Raw genomic sequence first — 24,226 nt, 5'->3', positions numbered from 1 at the left:
CCGACCCCGTCAGCGCCGTCCACGGAGTCCAGGGTCCACAGCTCCCTGGTCGGAGCAGAGAAGGAGGTATCGGGTCAATCTTCTTTGGCTCCGAGCCTTCCTCTCGGCGCTTCGGCTCGGGTGAGCATGGATCTGACATCGGCTTCGGACCTTATTTCCTCGGCTCCAAGGTTGTCTTCTGCAGTTATTCAGCCTTCGGAGCTGGGGGTATCAGCCTTCATGGTCATAAGGAGTGTGCTGGCCAGGTCGTCGGCTGCATCCTACGGTACCGACACTCTTCCCCCTCCAACACCGATATCAGTATCAGATCACCCTCTATCTAGGGACAGCAGAGAACTAAGGCCTCAGGATACCTCCATGAGTGGTCCACAGCTTTCTGAAGCCTCCCTGGGTTTTTTTTACCTGAGGAGCCACCCAGAAAGAGAGTGGGCAAGAGGAAGCACATTGACTCCCAAGATGAGTCCCTCACATCTGACACCGACCTCAAGGAGTCAGAGGGGTCCCCTAAGTCATCTTCTGACGATATCTCTTTTTCAGATATCTTGGAAATACTGAGACAGAGAGGTGACTGTCCATCTAAAGCCCCTTCTGAGGAGGAGTCGGTGTTCCTGAAGGCCTTTAGTTCCCAACCCTCCACCTCTTGGGTTTCTTCCCCATTTGACAAACTCCTGGACCTCATTTGTCGAAAGGTGTGGGAAACTCTGGACACTGTGGAACCGGTTCCTAGGAGACCCAACAAGTTTTTGTCCGCTCCCCCTGATAGAGAATTTCTTTCAAAGGGCATTCCAGTAGACGCCATGGTGGTGGCAGCAGCCACCAAGAAGGAACTTGCAGAAACTTCATCTACCGCCCATCCCCCTAACAAGGAGTTCAGGGCTATGGACAGGTATGGGAAGCGTGTGTTCCCTTCAGCGGCCTTTACACTGTGGTCGCTGAACTACTTATCGCATTTTACATGGCTCCAAAGAGATCTCCTAAAGGAGTTGGGAGATTCTCTACAGGGTAACGTTTCTGCTACTGTGGCTCAGAAAGTCAGTGCACAGATGTCTACCCTAAATTGTATTGCTAATGCCTCCATGAGGCTGATCTCGTACGCAGCCGATGGAGTGAGCAGTGCTGCAGGTTCTGGAGTTTCTCTTGGGAGACAATCCTGGATGCGCCTGTGCAACTTCGCGGAAGCCTTCAAGTCTACCTTCACCAACGTGCCCTTTGATGGTTCATCCTTATTTGGAACCAAGGTGAAGGATACTCTCACTAAGTGCGAGCAGGAAGGAAAAACCCTCTCTGCCGTGGGAGTCCATTTTTCCATGCCTTCTAGACCTTATCCCAAGGGCCAGAAGGGTGGGAAAATGTGGTTCAGAAAATTGCAGAGGTTTTTTCATGATGCACAAAGTGATTCCCCCTCCAAAGGCAGAGGAGGGGGTGGAAATTCAGGTAGATGCCACCCTAGAGGCAGGGGAGGCCCACGTAACCAGGGGAACCGCGATTCCTTTCGTGGCTCCCCCTACCAGCACTTCTGAGAGGAGGCCCGACTGTGCATCTTTGGAGCCAGTCGGGGGTCGCATTTCTCTATACCCAGAAGCCTGGAGAGACATCACCCAAGACGAGTGGGTATTGGAGATAATCTCCAGAGGTTATCACATTCCTTTTCTTTCATCTCCTCTGAACAAAAGAATCTCAGACGTTCCACCCAGTCAAAGGGATTCCGCAACCTTAGAAGTTCAAAAGTTGCTGTTAAAAGGAGCCATACAGCCCGTCCCCTCAGACCAAGTAGGATTAGGGACTTACTCCAGATTCTTTTTGGTGCATGAAAAGAACAGGGGACCTGAGACCCATTTTGGATCTCAGCCATTTGAACCTTCATGTAGAGAAATCCAAGTTCTGCATGGTCACATTACAGTCAATTCTCCCTTTATTAGGGAAAGATGTGTGGATGTGCTTCATCAACCTCAAGGATGCTTACTACCATATAAAAATGGACAGGGCATCCAGAAGTCACCTACACTTCCAGCTGGGAGCCAGTCATTTTCAGTTTTGTGCCCTGCCCTTTGGTCTCACCACAGCTCCCAGGGTGTTCACCAGATGCATGGCAGTGGTAACAGTTCACTTGAGATGTATGGGATTCCAAGTGTTTCCGTATCTGGATGACTGGCTCCTGTCTGCCACCACCAGGCATCTACTACTACAGACCAGGGATGCCACTATTGCACTGTGCCAAAGTCTGGGAATCACCTTAAATTAGGAAAAGTCTGCATTGTTGCCCTTGCAGTGTACCACCTTTATCGGCGCCGAATTAAACACAGTGCTCATGAAGATTTTCCTGCCAGAAGAGAGAATTCAGGTTTTACAGCAACAAGTCTATGCTCTAATACCTCTGAAGAAGGTCAAGGCAAAAGTGGTCCTCCAGCTATTAGGTACCATGGCTGCCACGATTATGCTAGTCCCTCTTACAAGACTTCACATGAGGATTCTTCAGTGGCTACTTTTTGCCCAATGGTCTCTTCAGCACCTTCCTGTCTCCCATCTTATTGTAATAACTGACAGGTGCAAGCAGGATCTGCGCTGGTGGCTTCAGACCAGCAATCTTAACACGGGTATGCCTTTCATTCTTCCTCCTCCGATTGCCACTGTGACCACAGATGCCTCCCAGATCGGGTGGGGGGACATTATCTTGGCAGGACTGTGCAAGGTACGTGGCAGGAACATGAGATCCATTTGCATATCAAAGTCTTAGAGATGAGAGCAGTGCTATTAGCATTGCAAGCACTTCACAACTTTCTTTTTCTTGGGACAATTGCAGTCCACTCGGACAACATGTCTGTGGTCTGGTATCTGAACAAATGGAGAGGAACCAGGTCATATCCCCTTTGCAGAGAGGCTCTTCGAGTGTGGCAGTGGGCAGTATCTTCCCAGCACTTTCTAGTGGCAACACACATTCCGGGGAAGTCCAGCGTGATTGCCGACAGGCTGAGCAGAGCTATTCTGATGCCTCATGAGTGGTCCCTGAATGAACAGGTGACGGAACGGATTTTCCGCAGATGGTGTCAGCCTTGCTGTGATCTATTTGCCAGCCCCCTCAATGCCAAATGCAGCAGCTACTTCACCCTTATTCCTCGGAAAGGGAAACGCCCAGGGACGCTCTAGTTCATGATTGGCCCTATGGTCTTCAGTATGCCTTCCCTCCAGTTCCCTCTGATAATGAAGGTTATTCAGAATGCACAGTCATTGGGAAGCAAAATGATACTGATTGCTCCACACTGGCCTCGTCAGATCTGGTTCCACTTTCTTCACCCTTATCTAATGGATGAGCCATGGATTCTTGACCCAGAGCCGGATCTGTTGACTCGTATGTCAGGGCAGTTCCACCCCTCCATCCATACCCTCAGGTTGACAGCATGGCTGCTCCAATTCCATCCCTAGTCAGGCTTCATGATTTTTCACCGGAGGTGGTACATATTCTGTCTTCCTTCTACTAGGAAGATTTATTCCAGTAAGTGGAAGAGATTTTCCATTTGGGCTCATGAAAGACAGATTGATCCCTATACAGCTCCCATCTCATCAATTTTAGAGTTTCTATCTCAACTGTTTAGTCAGGGATCTGCTGTGGCAACTATTAAAGTACAGTTGGCAGCCATTTCTACTTTTCATGCTGCTAATGAACCCAATATAATGGCACATAGACTTTGTAGGGCCTTTCTCAAAGGGACTGTGCTACTACAACCTCCTATCTTTGATCCTGTTATGCCGTGGGACCTTAATTTTGTGCTACAGCAGCTTACCTCACCTCTTTTTGAGCGCCTGCGGCAACCTGTGACCTAAAATTTTCTGTCTTGGAAGACACTCTTTTTGATAGCCATCACTTCGGCTAGGCGAATCTCTGAACTCCAAACTTTATCAGTCCGGCCCCCTTACTTGATATTTCACAAGGATAGGGTTTCGCTAAAACCTAATCCTTCCTTTATGCCTAAGGTTGCTGCAGTGGTCAACCTCAAAAAGTCTATTGAGTTGCCTGTGTTTTTCCCTGGATTCTCTAACAAGGCAGAATTTAAGTTTCATCAGCTGGATGCCCACAGACAATTAAGTTTCTTTTTACATAGAACAAAAGATTTTAGAAAATCTGACCAACTTTTTGCCTCCTTTTCGGAAAACAGACTAGGGACTTCAGTTTCCAAAATAACTCTGTCCAGATGGATTTCTAGCTGCATTTCCTTCATCTATTCTTCAAATGGCAAAGAATTACCCTTCAAGGTGTAAAGGCTCACTCTACACGTTTGGTGTCTACTTCTACTGCCTTTCAGGCTAAGATGGCTATGGATGATATTTGTGCTGCAGCTACTTGGGCATTTCCTCACACCTTTATTACTCATTACAAATTGGATCTGGTATCAAGGGGCAGATCCTCATTTGGTTCCACAGTGCTCAGGAGTATTTTCCAGTGAGCCTCCAAAGGTCTAGGTGGTAGGGACGCTGTCCCACGGGTAAGAATGTAGGCAAGATTGGACTACATAACATCAAGAAGTTATGTACTCACCATAACGTTCGATGTATGTAGTCCATCTCGCCTCACATTCTTACTAACCCACCTACCCCCTCTTGGAGGACCTAGAGGTCAAGTCTCTGGTTTCAGCACTCCTTCTTGATAGGTTGAGTTGGTTCTTCCTCTCAACGTGTTTCTGTGTGGATGTGAGCTCACTGCAAACAAGATCTGGGGAATAGGCGCATTGCACCATGGGATACCTCTTAGCCACAAGCCAGTTGAAGACTTTGAGCTAGAGTATGGCCGAGTCAGAGCCGAGGTTCAGCTCCAAACCCACTGGTAAGAATGTGAGGCGAGATGGACTACATACATTGAACGTTATGGTGAGTACATAACTTCTTGTTTTACAACAGCAAGGCTTACAGACCAATCAGGAAAACAGAATAAGCTTTCAACCAGCAGCCCCCAACTCAGATAGGTTTGCTACGGCACATTTCTGCCACAAGAGTGCAATCAGAAAACCCTCTTAAGGTAAAAATGCTGGTTTTAGAGATCAAGTGCAGATAAACCATATAGTCTAGATACTACTGTCCTGTAAAACTAGCAGACACAATGTAATTTAAGTAATATAGCAGTAGTGGTAACGGTTCAGCTTTGAAACTCTACTAAAGTGCAGAAATGTGACTATTAATACATGGTTCTTGTGAAATAAAGATAATCAGCAGAAGTGCAAAATGATACTTTAGTTCTTTTAGCAGCAGACGGCTTTAGAGGTAGCAGATTCTCTGCAACTCTTAGGTGAAGTAGCCAAACCAAAAGCAGCTTTGAGGAATGGAGCACAAACCCATACAAACACAGGGTTCATATTTAGTCTTCTTAATCAGAGTCTTTTTTTTTTTGCTCAGGCTTTTTTTCCCTGAGTCCCTTCATTAAGGGCTCCCCATTAGTGTGCATACTGCCAACAACTGAGTGACTTGTATTCTTTGCTTTCACTGTCTGAAACTGAAGCAGATATGCTCAGCTCTGATGTTTTCTGTTGTGCTTCTTCTTCTCTATCATTTGAGGAAGACATTTTGCTATTCTTAGAGGGATGTTTTTCCACTGTTTTTTAGTTGTGCATTAGAATCTTTCTCCTCACTCTCAAGTTGCATCTACATCTGCTAATTGGTGAAGTCATAAATGCATTGCTTCTGAGCCACTTCTCTACATCTCATTCTGATAGGTATAAAGTTGCATGTGCAGTCTTTTTTTTTTTTTTGGAGGGGGTACTGCAAGCAAATTCTAATGAAATATTCGTATGTACAATGTAAGCAAAAGCTGAAATGCAAACTATCTTGTAGATTAACATCAGAAAAGGATCAGCAAAGGAAGTGTACAGTTAGCTTTCAAAAGACAGTTCTATGCACTATGTTGTGTGTGGATTCACTGGTCCTGCACTCAGGTGTGTTTTATTATCAGTGTTAAGCAGTTTCACCTGTTCTTTTTTCTCCAAAAAAATTTTATTGGTTGTAACATCTAAAGTCACAAAAAAAATTAAAACAGAAAAACACAGTGTATGTACATAGTTTGGAAGTAATGTCATAGTATTGTTTGCAATTCTTCTGCTCAGAACTCTTCTAGGAAGTTTATTTTAGATACTAGGCATTGGAACACATACATTTTGCTTTTAATTAAGCACCATTTCACATGCAGGACATGTGAGTTTCAGTTCTGCAGCATCTGCTTCATACTCTGGGTGCTTTAGCCTGAGCAGCTTTGTACTCAGCCATTCTGATTCTTAGTGGGTATATGGATCTGTAAGCTGAGCGCTTAGACTCTATTTCAGATATTGGGCTTAAATATGTATCCCTAGTTAGTATAGATTTCTGTAACAGAGACTGTATGTTGAATTTTCAGTCATTAAATTAATTACTTCATTATCTAGTCTCTGTTTAGAAGGGCCTCCTTTCTTGGATTAACTCACTTGTGCTGTGAGATAGAAAAAAATTCACCTTTTAATGATATCTTCATCTGTCAAATCCATATCAGAAAAACATAATTTCTTGGGTGCTTTTTTTCCAACTATGGCTCTGCATATCTGATTTTTCCAAGCTGTGGTACATTCCCATCCATAATAGTCTGTCCTTTTAGTGGTTTCTGGATATTTATATCTTTTAGCCATTTTAAATTCTGGCATCATTTCTCATGCTACTTTATTGTCATAGTTTACATCTACAGTTGTCTTTTCCCCGATTTTAACTTTTAGTGCTTTTGTCGCCTTTTCTGGTTTTTGCTACATCCCAACTTTAAGTGTAGGGTCAAACCTTAACTTGTGAGCCACATTGCATCACATAACAGAAATGTGTAGTATTCATATTTTCCTCAGCTTGAAGCAGTACTCTGTAGACCATGTTTGAAGAACTGCAAAGTCTGTTTCATTACCTGTGTGTCTTATGATCTGATGTCTTTTTTCATCTAATTCAACCTTTGGGTATCCAGATCCAACACTGTTCTGGCCTCGGCATTTTTAAACGTGTGGATCTAGGACTCTGACTCTTCCTTTACCCATAATTCCCACTCTTCCTTACAATACTTCAGATCTCATTTGCTGCCTATGCTGAACAGTCTTGCAGTTCTTGGGCTCTAATCTCCAAGTCAGACTATGAGACAAGTTCATATAGGCTCATAATTTTCTCTTTCTATTAATAAGTAGGAGTGTGTCTTTTATTTTTATATATATATATATATATATATATATATATATATATATATATATATATATAAATGTGTGTGTGTGTGTATATGTGTATATATATATATATATATATATATATATATATATATACACACACACACACACACACACACACACACACACACACACACACACACACACACACACACACCTATCTTCTCCTACCCTAAATAATTTCCTGTTAGGCTGTAATAGTGTGTAGCTTAATGTTTGTAAGATATAACAGTTTATAATCAGTAGTTCTTCATAGCAGTTTATAATTCAACCTTTTCTGTATTCTAAAAAAAAATTCTAACTTGATTTAGAGGGTTTGTGTTACATTTTGGCTGTCTAGATTTCAGGTACCTTAAGTTCTGCTTTCTTAAAGATGGCATTAACTTCTTGCTAACGTTTGACCAGTCTTTTTCTATGTATTATGGTAATTTGTAAAGCAGTGTGTTGGACAGAAGTTTCAAAAAGTGCTCCGTGTATGGTCATAAAATAGCTCCACAAGACCCTCGCTGTCTCTGTGTTAACTGCCTGGGTGTGGCACACCTAGATGTGGAGTATGAAGCCTATGCTTCCTTTGCAACACCAGAGTGTTGCAGGGCTGAAGAGATAAGTTTGTACTCTTTTGTCAGTGTAGTCAAGGTCTTCCAGTTGACCGCCTGCTTCTCCCTCTCCAGCTAAATCTGTGGAGAGCTCAAGCAGAAAGAAAAAGAAAAGGACAAAGAAAAAGAGAAAGATAAACCTAAAGAAAGTTAAAGCAGGACTCCAGAGTGAAGACCCGAGAAGGCTAGAAAATGGTCTCTCAACCAATCAGTACTAGTGGGTCTGACACTGAAAATTCAGAAACAGTCAGACCCTAAGAATCCTTGGATCCATTCTTCATCTTCATCCCCTTGTTTTTCCCAGAACTGATCAGTCCATGGCTGGATTCCTTCCATCTTGTAAGAGAGGCACCCATCCAGCTGTTCCTCTGCGACCTCCTCATCTAGATCCATCCATTCTTCAAGAAGCCTCACCAAAGCAGATGTCCACAGGATGATATGGAGGTTCCTCTGAATGCATATCCACCTACAAGTCCTGTTGGTGAATTCCCCTGAAAATGATCTGAGAATGGCACTAAAAATCCCTCTATTAATATCTCCTATGCCACTGTGATTTTTAAGATGGCAGTCCTTGGGTCCAGGCATCCCTAGAGAACTTACATTGATGCCGATAGTGCTTACAACTTCAACTGTAATACTGTCACGACTTAGATTCTGTCAGACTGAGACACAACTGTGAACCTATGTGTCGGTGACTGAGCCTGGGGAAATGGATCGACTCCAAAGTTTTCAGATCCATCCCTTCCCCTTGGAACTTAAGCACTGGGCAGCTGAGTTCTGATATCAGCCTCTTGGGAGATCTGGTGTCTGTGAGATTCTTTCAGCTGCAGCATTGAGAGAGATCTCTCTGGCTCCGATCTCTGTTTCTACCTTCAAGGCTTTTGAAAGGGTACTTGTCAGGCCAAGAGAATGGGTACTTTCATCTTGCTCAGCTCCATCCTAACCCTTACTGGATTCTGCTTCTGATTCCATACCTCCATAGTGACAGTCAGCCTCAAGAAGTCTTGGAGAAGCTCCCAATTTCAACTCCATGTCGAGAAGCCCCACCAAAGCAGGTTCCCAGAAAATCGACATATAAGAGGAGACACTTGGAATCCTCACAAGAATCAATTGCAGAAGTTATTGACTTGGATGAAGGGAAATGTTCCACAAGATCCCCCATTGATGACGTCACTTTTGGCGATATCTTGGAATTGAAGAAGCAGGGGGGGGGGGGGAGTCCACTAATACATCTTCCTCAGAAGTGTCTTGTGTTTCTGGAGGGTTTTGGAGCTGGCTCTTCTACATCCTGGTTGACTCCTCCTGCTGACTCTGTCATTGATTTGGTAGCTCAAAAGGCCTGAAAGGATCCAGACACTGCAGAGCCTGTCCTCAAAAAAAACAGATAAAATATTAGCTGCACTAAAAGATAGGGCACACTGGAACAAAGGCTCCCAGTAGATGCTATGGTTATGGTGTCATCCACAAAGAAATGACTCTCAATAGACAGTACATCTGTTCCTTCCTTAGAGAGTCAAGGGCATTGGACAGATTTGGGAAATAGACTTAATCTTCAGTGACTTTTTCTCTTAGAGCACTGAACTATCTTGCACATATGACACTCTTTCAGGGGAAAATGACTAAAGAACTCGCCAGTTCTTTCTCTGGTAACTTGTCTTTGGACATCCAAAAACCTATGTAGTCCCAGCAGTCTACCCTGCAATTCTTGTCTAACGTATTCATGTGTCTACTAATGCAGCTGATTATATGGCTAGAGCTGCAGACACCGGTATAGCCATATTCCACCATGCCTGGATGCAATTGTGTGATTTTACAAAAGGTTTCAAGACATCCTTCCTTAATGCCCCATTTGATGGTTTCAACTTATTTGGACCTAAGTTTAAGGAAATGCTCATCAGGAGTAAGCAGGATGGCAAGGCCCTGTCTCCCATAGGAAGCCACCTCTCCACCCCTCAGAGGACCTTCTTCAGGAATCAAAGGGGGAAAAGATGTGGTTCAGGGAATAACAGGGTTTAAATTGGGATGCTCCTGTGAACAGACCCTCTTGAGGCAGAGGAGGGGGTAATTTTAGTGAACATCATCCCAGGGACAGAGGCAGACCACAAAAATCAAGGATCCTTGATTTTGCACTCCCTTTGAGAAATCCTTCCAGCACTGCTGAAGGGTTGCCAGACTACCACACTCTTGAGGCAGTCAGGAGCTATCCCTACATCCTCAAGCTTGGCAGGCCATCATTGTAGATTCATGGGTGTTAAAGATCATCCCCAGAGGATGCAATATCCCCTTTGTTTCCCCTGCTCGGAAAAGAAAGGGATTCCAGGAGTGCCTGCTAGTCTAATGCAATAAGAAAAGTCTTAAAGCTGTTGGAAAAAAATCATCCAGCAGGTCCCCTCAGACCAGTTAGGATCAGAAGTCTATTCCAGGTCCTTTTTTACTTCCAAAAAGGACAGGTGACCTAAGTCATCTCATCTGAATCAGCTTGTAGAGCAGGCAAAATTCTAGATGGTCACAGTTCAGTCCATCTTGCCTCTGAGGAAGGATGGCTAGATGTGCTCAATAGATCTCTAGGGTGCCTATTATCATATCAAGATAAACCATAAACAAGCAGTACAAAAGATTTCTGTGTTTCTGGCTGGGAACCAGTCATTTCCAAGTCAGAGCACTACCCTCTGGACTCTCAACAGCTCCACCCCACCCCCAGGTGTCTACCAAATGCATAGCAGTGGTGACAGCCTAACTCAGAATGCAAATTCTGAGTTTTCCCTTATCTACATGATTGACTCCTCACCATCCCAACCAGGAAACTACTAGATCCAGCAGAAGGACCTTCTGCTCTAGTTACTTCACACTGTGGGATTCTCAGTAAATGAATCAAAAAGTTGACTCCCACTCAAAACATACGAATTTGTCAGATGCCACCTAGACGCAATAAGTCATATAGCCAAACTAACAGACTCCAGAGTTTTTTCTGTTCAGCAGGTGGTCAGTCTAGTCTTGCATCATCCATCTTTTACTATATGCAGATCCATATGCAGAGATGATAAAATCAGCAAGCAAAGGAGAGCAGTGTTGCTGGAATTTAATTCATCTTCAAGTATTGGTGAGTACCTTCACAAGGTGGACCCTGTTTACAAAATCTCACCAAGACAATACTGATATAAACACTGAATTTTTATATAGCATATGAGCAGAAGTAGGTTAAAAAAATAAAAATGACTGCTGGGTGCACAAATCCCAGGATAAAGTGCCCAATCCTGGTAGGCATACTGGTGCCAGAACTGGAAAACTGAGTATAGAATCCTCAAGACATGGAAACATTCCTGCAATTGGGTTAGGCCACACTCAGGGGGAGGATGCCTCCCCCCATTGTAGAAGTAGTAGTAATCCACAAAAAACACAAATACTAACAGGCCCAAAAAGAGCCATAAAGATGACTGTGGACTATTAAGGATAAGGAAGAAATTATGTATTACTTTTATGCAAGAAGCCCAGAATTTTCAGACAGACAATATTCAAAAAGATTGAGAGAAATTAGGGCAGGGAAAGATACTTGCACAAGAAAAGCTATCAAAAGCTTCAAATGCATATTTGTGTTCATTAATGCAATGGATCCATGAAAAATATTGTATAGACTAAGAAACCTTGGGCCACTGGGAAAAAGAAGCGACTGAGGAAGTGTTAAAACACAGAACAAACCACTAGAGATTTTTGAAAGGTTTAAAAAAGAAACATTGATGTGTGAAAAAATTAGAGAACTGATATGATGCAGTATTATGCAAAGGAGAAAGCAAACTAATCAATGCCAAAAAAGGAGCCCCAAAGATATTTGAAGAGAAATACAGGCAGGGGTACCCATATATTGAAAATTTCACAGTACAAAAAAAAATCTTACAAAGAAGAATGTAGAACAAAAGATTAGTAAAGTAGAAGTTAAACAAATCAAAGCTGAAGTTATGGAATACCTGCAAAGTGAAGAATTTACTGTAGAAAGCCCAACAGAAGTTATGTCACAGCATCATGAAGCAGTGGGTCACCAAGGTAAGGAGAAACAAGTGGAATTGGAGACATCTGAAGAAATGTGGACATGAGAAAAAAGAGAGATTTAATATGGTGCAATATTTGTGAAAAGAAGCAAACCTGATCAATTACAAATAAAGCAGCCCCAAAGATATTTGAAGAGAAATGCAGGCAAAGGCATCTGGATATGGAAAATGTCACAGTACCAAAATAAATAAATAATAAGAAACCAAGGGGGGAGTAGAAAAGAGGATTAGTAATGGAGACATTAAAGAAATAGAAACTGAAGTTATGGGTTACCTGCAAAGTGAAGGATTTAGTATAGAAAATAATCTCTGGTAACTTTGCATCATGATGGAATAATGAGTCCCCAAATCAAGGAGAAACAGGTGGATCAGGAAGCATCTGATCATTTGTCTTGTGGAGATACTGTAGGAAACAAGTATAAAAGTTCAGTTGGAGCTGCACAGCAAATGGAGCAGGAAACCGTGGCAACTCTGACACAGTCAGTGTTGTGGAGTGATAGGCCAGTGAGTTCCCATATGAAAAAGCAACAGATGACATGGGATGCAGCTGAAGAGATTGTCACAGGATGATGTTCTGGACCTTTGTGGAGAATACCCACAGGAAACTTAGAACAAAGAATGTGCCCTCAGTTTAGAAGGAAATGATCTAAGAGAAGAGTTGCTTGATTTAATAGATATGGACAGACATTTTGACTGAAAGAAATAAATTACAGAAAGTCAATAAGACCTAAAATGTTAGAAGTTTGATAAAACAAATATACCCAGTAATCAAGACTGTTAACAAAAATTTATATGATATGACAGAAGTAAATAGGATACATTACTAGCAGTCTTACCACAAAAATACAGGGCAATAAGGGAAAAGAAGGGAAGAAATCAAATGCCATCATGGAAGTATTGAATAGAGAAAACTATAAAGCAATTAAGACCAGAAGTTTTGCTGTTAGAGTACAGAAGAGGGAACAGGTCAGCAAAAGTACTTAGATAGATGTGATAAAGCAAAGTGCAGTGTCAGAGCAGACCAGGGTCTATCATACACTATTAAAAATAATAAACTAAAATGTCAGCACAGGCAGAAAAACTTAAAAGATACGCATATAAATATAAAGGAAAGATATAAAATAAACAGTTCATTGATGACCCAAAAAGTTTTATAGAGAATTGGGAAATAAAGCAAAAGGAATAGAAGCACCACCAAAAAAGAAGAAATGCACATTTAAATATCTATGACGACCTTGTGAAACATAACAAAGATGCTGAATGGATAGAAAAAAGTGAAAGAAATGGTAAGAAGTTCAAATGTTTGGGATTTGAAATGGAATGAAGTAACGGACAGAGAAATTAAAACAAAATTAAGAAAAGCTCCTAATTGGAAAGCCCCAGGTTCAGATAGTTATCTAACATCTGGGTAAAAGTATTAACATCTTTACATGAAAATTTAGTCCTGTGTAAGAACAACTTATGTATATGTACACTCCGAAGACGCACCAACCTGGTTAACAGCAGAAGAAAATGATACTTCTTAAGAGTGAACCTGCAAGCTATCCTGAAAACTGTAGAACAGTAACTTGGCTTCCGACAATGTATACACTATATACTGGAATTGATGCTGACAGAGTTTACAGTTATTTCAAAGAAAACTCAATCATAACAATAGAGCAAAAAGGTAACAAATGAAAATCATGTGGAACAAAAGGATCATTTGTTGTTAAAGTCATAATGGAGAATTGTTAAAAGGGGATGACTCCAGGTATGGCATAGATAGATTGTTCATGGATAAAGGAGTGTTATGGATAAAGGAGTGTTAACAGATGTATAACATACACACTACAATTATATTACAGTAACCGTAAAACAGTGGCAAACAACTTTGCAGCTTAGCCATGATAAAGGACAAATTATTATCCCAAGGATAAAAATTTAAAGGGAGTATTTCAGGGTAACTATCACCACTGCTCTTTTGTCTTGCCTTTTACTCATAAAGCTGTCCATTTAACAGGTTAGGTCATGGCTACAATTTGGCTTTCAGGAAACAAAGATTTCTCATATTTTTTTTTTTTATGGATGATTTTACACTGTGTAGTTCATCAGTCCAGGAGCTGAAAGCACGACGAAAATACTCAAAACTTTCTCAATTGATATAAGAATGTATTTTGTCATGATAAATGTGAAAAAGCAACATTTAAAACAGGAAAGCTGCAGCACCAAGAAAATATTAGTCTGGGACAGGAATGTAATATAAAGGAACTTGAGCAGGAGGGAGTGTCCAAATACTTGAGAACTCAAACTAAAAAATGAACACCACTGTGGAAAGTTGTAGTACTTGAAAAGAAAAAGCAGTCAGTTTAGCGTTTTTCTTCCTTTACTTCCAGAACTTCATCAGAAATACATTATTTCCCAATCACACTTAAATACTCAATTGGTGATGACATCACACTTCAATTAAAAATAACAATATATTTTTTTAAAGTGTCCTTACTTCAATATCCAATTAAAAGCATCACAGTATAAGTAAGCCAATACATAAAATAATTTATCAATGTGCCAAAATGTGTAAAAAACTGTAAAACATATCAAATGTATTTATATTTTTAGCACAGTGAACCCACCACTTTCTGGTACTTTAAATGTTTTTAATAAACTTTGTGAAGACAATATTTATGAATTGTTATCTAAATCAAACTTAGAAAAATGCAATAATAAAGTGAAGTTTAACTTGGATAAAGAACAAATGTTAAGTTGTCAATCTCGCCTTCATTCTTGCTTGATGGGTTCGGAGCCGATCCCTCGGCTCCGACTCGGCACTTGCTAAGCTCGAGAGTCACTTTTACCAGCTCGAGGCAGCCCCATATCCCATGATGCAAGGCGGTAAGTACCCAGATCTCGTTTGCCGCTTCGCTTATGAGGTCCTCCTTTTACCAGCTCCTGGTAAGTGATTCACTTTTTGGATATTTAAGCCCCTTTTTCTTAAAAAACCCTTAATTATTAGTTATTAGTTAATTATTTACATTTTGTGACAGAAAATCCCTGTCTCTTCTAATTTTTTTTTTTTAGTCAAACTTTACCCATCCCATCCCCTCCCTATTAGGGTGTGTGTGTTTGTTTATAGGAATACCTTTTGGTATTTTATTTAAGTTAATTTTTTGACTGGTGTGTGTGTGTGTTTTTGTAAAGCACCATGTCAAAGGAGAGGGTCTCAGGTTTTAAGAAGTGTGACTCGTGCTGTCAGAAGATGTCTCTGACAGACGGTCACACTTCTTGCCTGTATTGCCTGGGGCCTCTTCACCTGCAGGACTCCTGTGCTATTTGTCATTCCTTCAGCCAGAGAGTCCTGCAGGAAAGACGCAACAAGCTGATCCTTAGGGGCCTTCTTAAGCCGGAGGGCTCTCCCGCAAGTCGGCTCCATCTAAATCAGCTAAATCTTCCAAGGCCCAGGCTTCTGTGTCTAAGCCTGCGGCCTCGGCTCCGACTCGTTCCGAGTCGAGATCGGCTCCGGCTGGAGCCGATCCTGGCTTAACAAAGCCTTCGGCACCGATGGCTATCGGTGCCGAATCTGCATCAACCACTTCGGTGTCGGCTCTGATCGGTTCCGACCCCCATGTGGCACAGGCATCGGTGTCGGCTCCGATCGGCTCCGACACAGTTACTTTGGTGGCTGTATCGGCTCCGGCTGGAGCCGATACATCGAGGCTTCCTGTCGGCTCCGAGAAGTCGGCTCCGACAGGATCTATAGTATCGGTTCCGATGGCTCATTCCAGGAAGAGGTCGAGGTCTCCTTCCTTGGAGCCGATACTTTCGCCCGGCTTCACCTCTTCTTCGAACGGAGCCATCGGAGCCGATCTTCAAGGTCATCCAGACTGTCAGATCATGACCTAGAGAGAGTGGTCAGTAGATTACTTAAGTCACAGGTACTGGCCCAAATGTTACATAGTCCGTCTCAACAGACGACTGTTGGTCCACACCCCGTTACAGTTCCTCCTTCAACTCTACCCCAGAGCTTGGAGTTGGAGTCTTCGGGAAGGGTTACTGCTACGGCTGGAGGACGGATACCCCCTTCTGTTCCTTCAGCCTCTACTCTTATCTCCTCTTCGAGACCTTCCTTAGAGGGATTCGGTGGTCGGGCTTCCATGGTCTCCTCCGAGGGGGTGAGTGGCATCGGACCCTTGTCTGAACCCGCTCTTCCCCTTGGAGCCTCGGCCTTGGTGAGCTCGGCTCCGACATCTGCCTCGGAGACTTCCCTTCCGGTGGTCCCTGGAGTTCCTAGCTCTTCAGAACAGGTTCGCTCGCACCTGCCTGGGAGGGAGCATTCGAGGTGATGAAGAGTGTGCTGGCCACTGGTATCAGTCAGCAGTCTGTTCCGTAGCTCCTCCCTCTATAGTACCTGTTGACATCTCTGCCACTTCTCTTGCTACAGGGCCCAGAGATCCTCCGCCTCAGGTTTCCCCATTGGGAATTTCCCCTCTTCCGAGGATTCTCCTGATGTTTCGGGAGATCCTCCTAGGAAGAGGACTTGTAAGAGGAAACATGTAGACTCCCCAGAGTCTGTCACTTCGGATACTGACTTTGATGAGTCAGAGGGATCCCTCTGAGGATGTCTCCTTCTCAGACATCCTAGAACTCCTTAAACAGAGGGGAAACTGGCCCACCAACAATCCCTCTGAGGATGAGTCAGTATACCTAGAGGCGTTTGGATCTCGGCCCTCCACCTCCTGGGTGTCTCCGCCTTTCGACCCCCTTATGCAGGTTATTGCACGAAAGGCGTGGGCAGCTCCTGACTCTGTAGAGCCAGTCCCTAGGAGGCCTTCAAAATTTATCACTGTCCCGTGTGACAAGCAATTCCTCACTAAGGGTGTCCCCGCTGATGCCATGGTGGTGGCTGCGGCCACCAAAAAGGAACTTGCAGATCCTTCCGCCGTCCATCCTCCTAATAAGGACTCTAGGACCATGGATAGGTATGGTAAGCGGATGTTTTCCTCAGCGACCTTTGCTATGCGTTCGCTGAATTACCTATGTCACTTCACCAGACTCCAGAGGGATATCCTTAAGGAGCTGGGTGAAGTAGTTCAGGATCCTACAGCTGCAGGGGCTCAAGAAAAATTGCTTCGCAGCTAGGAACCCTCAATTCCATTGCAAACTCCTCCATGCGGCTAATATCTTATGCTGCTGATGGAGCCAGTAGAGCCGCAGGTACAGGTGTGGCTCTTAGACGCCAAGCCTGGATGCGGCTATGTGATTTTATGGATCCCTTTAAGGTGTCCTTCACAAATTCTCCCTTTGATGGGTCAGCTTTGTTTGGCCCTCAGGTGAAGGAAACCTTGACCAGGTGCGAACAGGACGGCAAGACTCTTTCTGCTGTAGGAGTCCGTTTTTCCACCCTTCTAGACCTTATCCCAAAGGACAGAAAGGTGGGAAGATGTGGTTCCGTAAATCCCAAGGAGTCACGCCAGATTCACGTGGTCAGTTTACCCCTAGAGGCAGAGGGGGTAACAACAACAGACGCCGCTCTAGAGGCAGAGGGGTCCAAAACCAGGGAAACAGAGAGCCTCTCTCTGACAAGCCCTTTCAGCATCCCTGAGATGTTGCCCGGCTGTCCCTCCTTGGAGGCAGTCGGGAAGATTATCACTGTACCCAGAAGCCTGGCATTCCCTCACTCAAGACACATGGGTACAGTCGATCATATCCAAGGGTTACATAATTCCTTTCGAGGAAAGTCCCTTTCCCTCAAGTTCCCTTCCAGATGTACCACCCGGTCTAAGGGAAATTGCAGAGTTAGAAGTCTCAAAACTACTGCAAAAAAGAGCCATTCAGCCAGTTACAACAGACCATTCAGAGCCCGGAATCTACTCAAGGTTCTTTTTGGTCCCCAAAAAGACGGGAGACTGGAGACCAATATTGGATCTCAGCAGACTCAACAAGTCTGTCAAGAAGACAAGATTCGAATGGTCACTCTTCAGTCAATTCTGCCCTTCTTACAGAAGGACAACTGGATGTGCTCAATAGATCTTCAGGATGCGTACTATCACATCAAGATTCACAGACGCCCAGGAGATTTCTCCGCCGGCTGGGGTCCAGTAATTTCCAGTTCAGAGCCCTGCCCTTTGGTCTCACTACATGCCCCACAGTGTTCACCAAATCCATGGCAGTGGTCACGGCTCACCTGAGACGTCAAGGATTCCAGGTGTTTCCGTATCTCGACGACTGGCTCCTGTCAGCCACCACCAGGCATCAGCTTATACAAGCCAGGGATTACATAATAAACCTTTGTTCTCATTTGGGCATCTCAATCAACTTCGAAAAGTCATCCTTATTGCCCTGCCAGTCTATTACCTTCATAGGCGCAAACTTAAACACTGTTCGGATGTCAGCTACCCTTACAGATCAAAGAGTTTCAGACATTCAGAGTCATGTCAGGATCATTCTGGCCAACAAGAAAGTACAGGCCAGAATGGTTCTAAAGGTATTAGGTCTCATGGCTGCGGCCATTACTCTTCTTCCCTGGCTCGATTCTACATGCCTTCTTCAGTGGATGCTGTTCACACAATGGTCGTACCAGCAACTTCCAATGCGTCACCAGATTCTGGTGACACAGACATGCAAAGAGCATCTTGCTTGGTGGATCACATCTCCTCAGGTTCACCAAGGCAGGTACTTTGTACCCCCATCCCCGATAGCCACTGTCACCACGGATGCCTCCCTGATCGGGTGGGGGTCATTATCAGGGCAGGATGGTTCATGGGACGTGGCAGCCGCTCGAGTACCATCTGCACATAAATGTCCTGGAGATGAGAGCAGTGCTTTTAACGTTGCAAGCCCTCAACGACTTTCTTCCCGTAGGGACAATTGCAGTCCACACAGACAACATGTCTGTAGTTTGGTATATCAACAAACAGGGCGGAACCAAGTCCTACCCCTTGTGTCGAAGCGCTCAGACTATGGCAATGGGCGATCTCCTCTCATCGCTTTCTGGTAGCAACGCATATCCCTGGGAAAACCAACATTGTAGCGGACAGATTGAGCAGAGCTATTCTCATGCCTCACGAGTGGTCTCTCAAGCAATCTATAGCGCAAGAGATTTTTCTGGAATGGGGTCGTCCATGTTGCGATCTTGTGCTACTCCCCAAAACAGCAAATGTCCAGACTTCTTCAGCCTCTTCCCTCTATCAGGCCATCCCCCCAGAGACGCTCTGACCCAGGATTGGCCCCAGGGACTTCTTTATGCCTTCCTTCCATTTCCTCTGATCCCTCAGGTTATCCAGAAAGCTACCGTTTTGAGAGCCAAATTGATTCTCATTGCCCCTTACTGGCCTCGACAAGTTTGGTTCCAGTTCCTCCATCATCACCTTTTGGTGCAGCCGTGGCATCTGGACCCAGTGCCAGATCTTCTGATTCACCAATCGGGTCAACTGCACCGGTCAATCCCTTCTCTCAACCTCACAGCATGGTTGCTCCACTTCCTTCCTTAGCCAGGCTTCCTTTGATCTCTAACCCAGTTAGAGACATCATAGTAGCTTCGCTAAAATCCTCTACCAGGAGGATTTATACAAGCAAATGGAAACGTTTCTCTTATTGGGCTAAGGCCAAGAATATTGATCCTTTTACTGCCCCTGTTCAGGCAGTCCTGGACTTCTTAGCAGAGATTTTTCATGCAGGCTCCTCTTCTTCCACAGTCAGAGTTCAATTGGCTGCTATTTCCAATTTTCATGTCGGGATAGCAGATCATAATATTATGTCCCATAGGCTCTGCAGGGCCTTCTTGAAAGGAATTTTCCTACTAAAACCTCCAATCAGGAATCCTCCTCCTCAGTGGGATCTAAATTTAGTGCTGATATCCTTAATTCTTCCCCCCTTCGAGCCAGCTGCTTCTTGTTCCCTGAAATATCTTTCTTGGAAAACTTTATTCCTAGTGGCTATTACATCAGCCAGGAGGGTGTCTGAACTTCATGCTCTTTCGGTTCGACCCCCCTATTTGGTTTTTCACAAAGACAGAGTATCTTTGAGAACTAATCCAACCTTTTTGCCTAAGGTCGCTTCAAAGAACAATTTGAATCAATCCATTGATCTCCCTGTATTTTTCCCTAACTATTCAGATAGAGCTGAACAAAAGCTACATTATCTTGATGTCCACTGTCAACTTAGATATTATTTGTACAGAACAAAAAAATTTAGAAAATCTGTTCAACTTTTTGTTTCCTATTCGGATAATAAAAAGGCCTTCCTGTTTCTAAAGTGACTTTGTCTAGATGGCTTTCTTCGGTCATCTCTGAAATTTATCTGCTCAGGGGAAAACAGCTGTGCTCAAAACCTAAAGCACATTCAACTAGGAGCTTAGCTACTTCTACAGCTTTTCAAGCTAGACTTCCTTTAGACACTATTTGTGCAGCGGCCACTTGGGCCACTCCTCACACTTTTGTTTCCCATTACAAATTGGACTTGGCCTCCAGGGACAGAGCCAGTTTTGGCTCTACAGTCCTCAAGAGTTTGTTCCATTGAGCCACCCAGGATAGAGGTGCTAGGGACGGGTCCCATCAAGCAAGAATGAAGGCGAGATTGACAACTTAACATTAAGAAGTTATGTACCTACCATAACGCTCCATGTTAGTTGTCTTCTCGCCTTCTTTCTTCGACCCTCCCTCCTTCCCCCTGGCCTGGACAGACCTTGTTATAAGAAACTGTTATGCTGAAGGCCATTCAGACCTGGTCCTTCTTCCATCTGTAGTTTTCTTCTTCCTTTGGGAAGTATTTTATGCTTGGTGCTATGGCCCTTTGTCATCAAACGAGATCTGGGTACTTACCGCCTTGCATCATGGGATATGGGGCTGCCTCGAGCTGGTAAAAGTGACTCTCGAGCTTAGCAAGTGCCGAGTCGGAGCCGAGGGATCGGCTCCGAACCCATCAAGCAAGAAAGAAGGCGAGAGAAGACAACTAACATGGAACGTTATGGTAGGTACATAACTTCTTATTTGCAGCACTTGGTAACTTACGGAATCATGACAATTTAAGATTTATGCGAGCTGACAAGGGAAATGGTTTGATGATTATGAATAAAGCAGATTACATTTCAGCTATGCAGGTTCTCTTGAATGATGTTAATTGTTATAGGGTAATTACAAGAGAGTTTGTGAAAAAGAGATACATGCTGATTGATCTGACTTTGTTAGATTTCTTACATCAGAACTGTCTGACTTTTGAAATGTATAACATTTGCATAGTTGAGCAACCAGAGTTGGGGTTCCTATTTGGGATCCCCAAGATCCACAAAGATGAAAACAAGCTGCCTTTTAGACCTATAGTGTCCTCTCCGAAAAATAAAACTGTTAACATTTCCTTATTGTTAGCATTTTGAATCCCATAGTGCAAGCAAGCAAGCAATTATTTCCTTAAGGATTCCTGGTTATTTGTTGATCAAATTGGTAAATTTAAGTTTGAAGATGATGAAGCTTTGCTATCCACAGTAGATGTTAATACTTTGTACACTTCAATTGACCAAGATGAAGGGATTGAATTTGTTGAAGTATTTTTAAATAAGTTTACTCAGTCTTTTGTTAGATACTAGAACAATCTGTGTTCTATTAGATTTAGTTCTTAGTAATATTTTTTTTTCAGTTTGAGTCCAAGATTTACCAGCAAATTTCAGGTGAAGCTATGGGACTTCTGTAGCCCCCGTGTTTGCAAACCTGGTGATGTGTTGGTGGGAGACTTACTATTTATCTAATTGCCCCTTATTCAAATTTGTATCCTTTTATTGTAGATACATTGATGATTTGTTTTTTATTTGGAAGGGAAGTAGAGATGAGTTCAAGATTTTTGTTGAACAAATGAATAGTAGTCTAAGGTGGTTACAATTTGAGATCAGTAGTATTGGTACTACAGTTAACTTTTTGGACATCGAACTTGTGATTTTTCTAAGAAGTTGTTTTCTAGTAATATTTACAAAAAAAGTATTTCAGCAATAATTACGTACATTTCACAAGTTCACATCCAACTTTTATGAAATTCAATATTTGTAGAGGTCAAATTATTAGATTGAGTCGTATTATTAGCAGTGATGAAGTTTTTTTTTTAAAGAAGCGGAGAATTTGATTGACATGTCTTCTGACAGAGGCTATCCCAAAGATCAATTCAGAAAAATAGTTGCTGAAGTTACTTTAAAAAGGGTAGAAAGGAATCCACTTTTTCTTCTTTCCAATTTTGTCCCTAAAGGCAAAAAGGGCAAATTAAATGGTTATGATGATAAAAAACGTTTAGCCTTCCCAATTCCAATGAGTTTAGAGGTAGAAGAGCTGAAAAGATTTATTGAAAATTGGAAAGTGATTTTAGGAAATAAGGATGCAGTAGGTGTTATACCCACTTTTATTTATAAAAAGACTTCAAATTTGAAATTTCTATTAGAACACAACAAGGGACGATCTAAAGTTACAGGTAATAAATTACTTGGTACTTTTCCCTGTGGATGTTGTAGATTTTGTAGGTTTATTTATCTCGAGAGTACATTTTTGTTTAAACATTGTAATTTTAGGTTTGAGCCCAGGGGTAGATATGACTGTAAGAGTGCAGATTTAGTGTATGTAGCCATTTGTGGGTCCTGTTACAATTTTTATGTAGGTAAAACTACTAGAGCCCTAGGATGTTGCAAGGGTGAACACCTCAGGACCATTAAAAACAAAGATTTCTAATAATGATTTAGCAAGACACAGTTTAAGCTGTGATTGTCTTCACAAGTTTTATTATTTTTTATTATTTTTTAGTCTTGCAGCAGGTTCATGTAAATAGTTTTGTTAATCAGTTTAATAATTTTTTAGAAATGTTGGAACTCAAATGGCAAATTTTCTTACGGGCAGACATTCACCCTGGATTAAATGAAACTATTTCTATAAAAGGTTTATTAAAATATAAATACGTTTGATATGCTTTACAATTTTTTTACACATTTTGGCACATTGCTAAATTATTTTATGTATTGACTTATACTGTGATGCTTTTAATTGGATATTGAGGTAAGGACACTTTAAAAATGTATTGTTATTTTTAATTGAAGTGTGATTTCATCACCAATTGAGTATGTAAGTATAATTGGAAAATAATTTATTTCTGATGAAGTTCTGGAAGTAAAGGAACAAAAGCGCTAAACTGACTCTGTTTTTTCTTTTCAAGTACTACAGCTTTCCACAGTGGTGTTCATTTTTTAGTTTGAAATACATGAGAACTGATGAAGGATCAACAATAAAACATGAAGAAATGCAAATAAACCTCAGTAAGGAATATTTAAAAGACTAAAATTAATACTGAGAACAGGTTTGACATCTGAGATCCAAGTCCAAGTTATAAACCAAGTTGCTCTTCCTGTGCTAACTTATAGTTTTTTGGTGATTGGCCCCAAATGGTATTGGATCAGCTAGACAGGAAAACAAGAAAAATGCTTTACGCTTATCAAATGATACATAAAAATCAGTGTATACCAAGATTATATATTTGTCATTCTGACGGAGGTATAGGACTTCTTGAAATTGATTACATGCATAGATATGCAATCGCAGGACTGCATACATATCTGCTGACTTCACCAGATCCAAACATAGTGAAAGTTTTAAAACCGGAAGAGAACAAGTCTAAGATGACTTCCCCACTTAGTTTAGCAGAAGCATATCGGTATCGAGTGAGAATGGAAATCAAACCAGAAGTAGAGAAAAATCGATTAGTAATTGAATGTACCAAAAACCAAGAGAAAGAATATAAGAAGGATCAGATGGGAGAGCAAGAAATAGGGAGAAGGTATACATATAGCTGAAGTACAGAAATCTCCTGAAACAACCTCCTGTTGATCAGGATCTGACCAGGAATGACTAAGGTGAGGTGAATTTAAACCAAAAGATAAAAAGGTTAATAATGGCGATCCAGGATAATGGACTTACATACATATTGGTTTACAAAGTCCATTGAACATGTGGGAGAAACAGATGAATGCAGGTTCTATAAAACAGAACTGTGAGATGCATATTGTTGCTGTGTGTGATACACTAATGGGAGAGGGCCTGTATACTGAAAGGCATAATAATGTGGCAAGGCTGTTGCATTGGGAAGTTTGCAAACATTGCAAAATTAAAGTAGCTGAGAAGCATTGGAAACATGAGCCACAAAGCATTATAGAGAATGATGACATTTATATCATATAAGATCACTAAATTACCAACAGTTCAAAAAAACAGATACAAGAAAACCAGATATAATAGTTCATGAAAAGATAAAAGTAGCAATTGATCATTGAGATTGCTACACCTGCTGATTACATTGTCTTACATACAGAGAGAGGCAGATATAAAATACCAAGACTTGCAGACAGAAATGAGGGAAATATGGGACAAGGATACCGAGACAATTCCAATTG

This window comes from Protopterus annectens, chromosome 4.part0 (genome assembly GCF_019279795.1).
Source record: "Protopterus annectens isolate FY-2018-M chromosome 4.part0, PAN1.0, whole genome shotgun sequence".
In the NCBI taxonomy this organism is placed as follows: Eukaryota; Metazoa; Chordata; order Ceratodontiformes; family Protopteridae; genus Protopterus; species Protopterus annectens.
Note: the sequence above shows the minus strand (reverse complement) of the source record.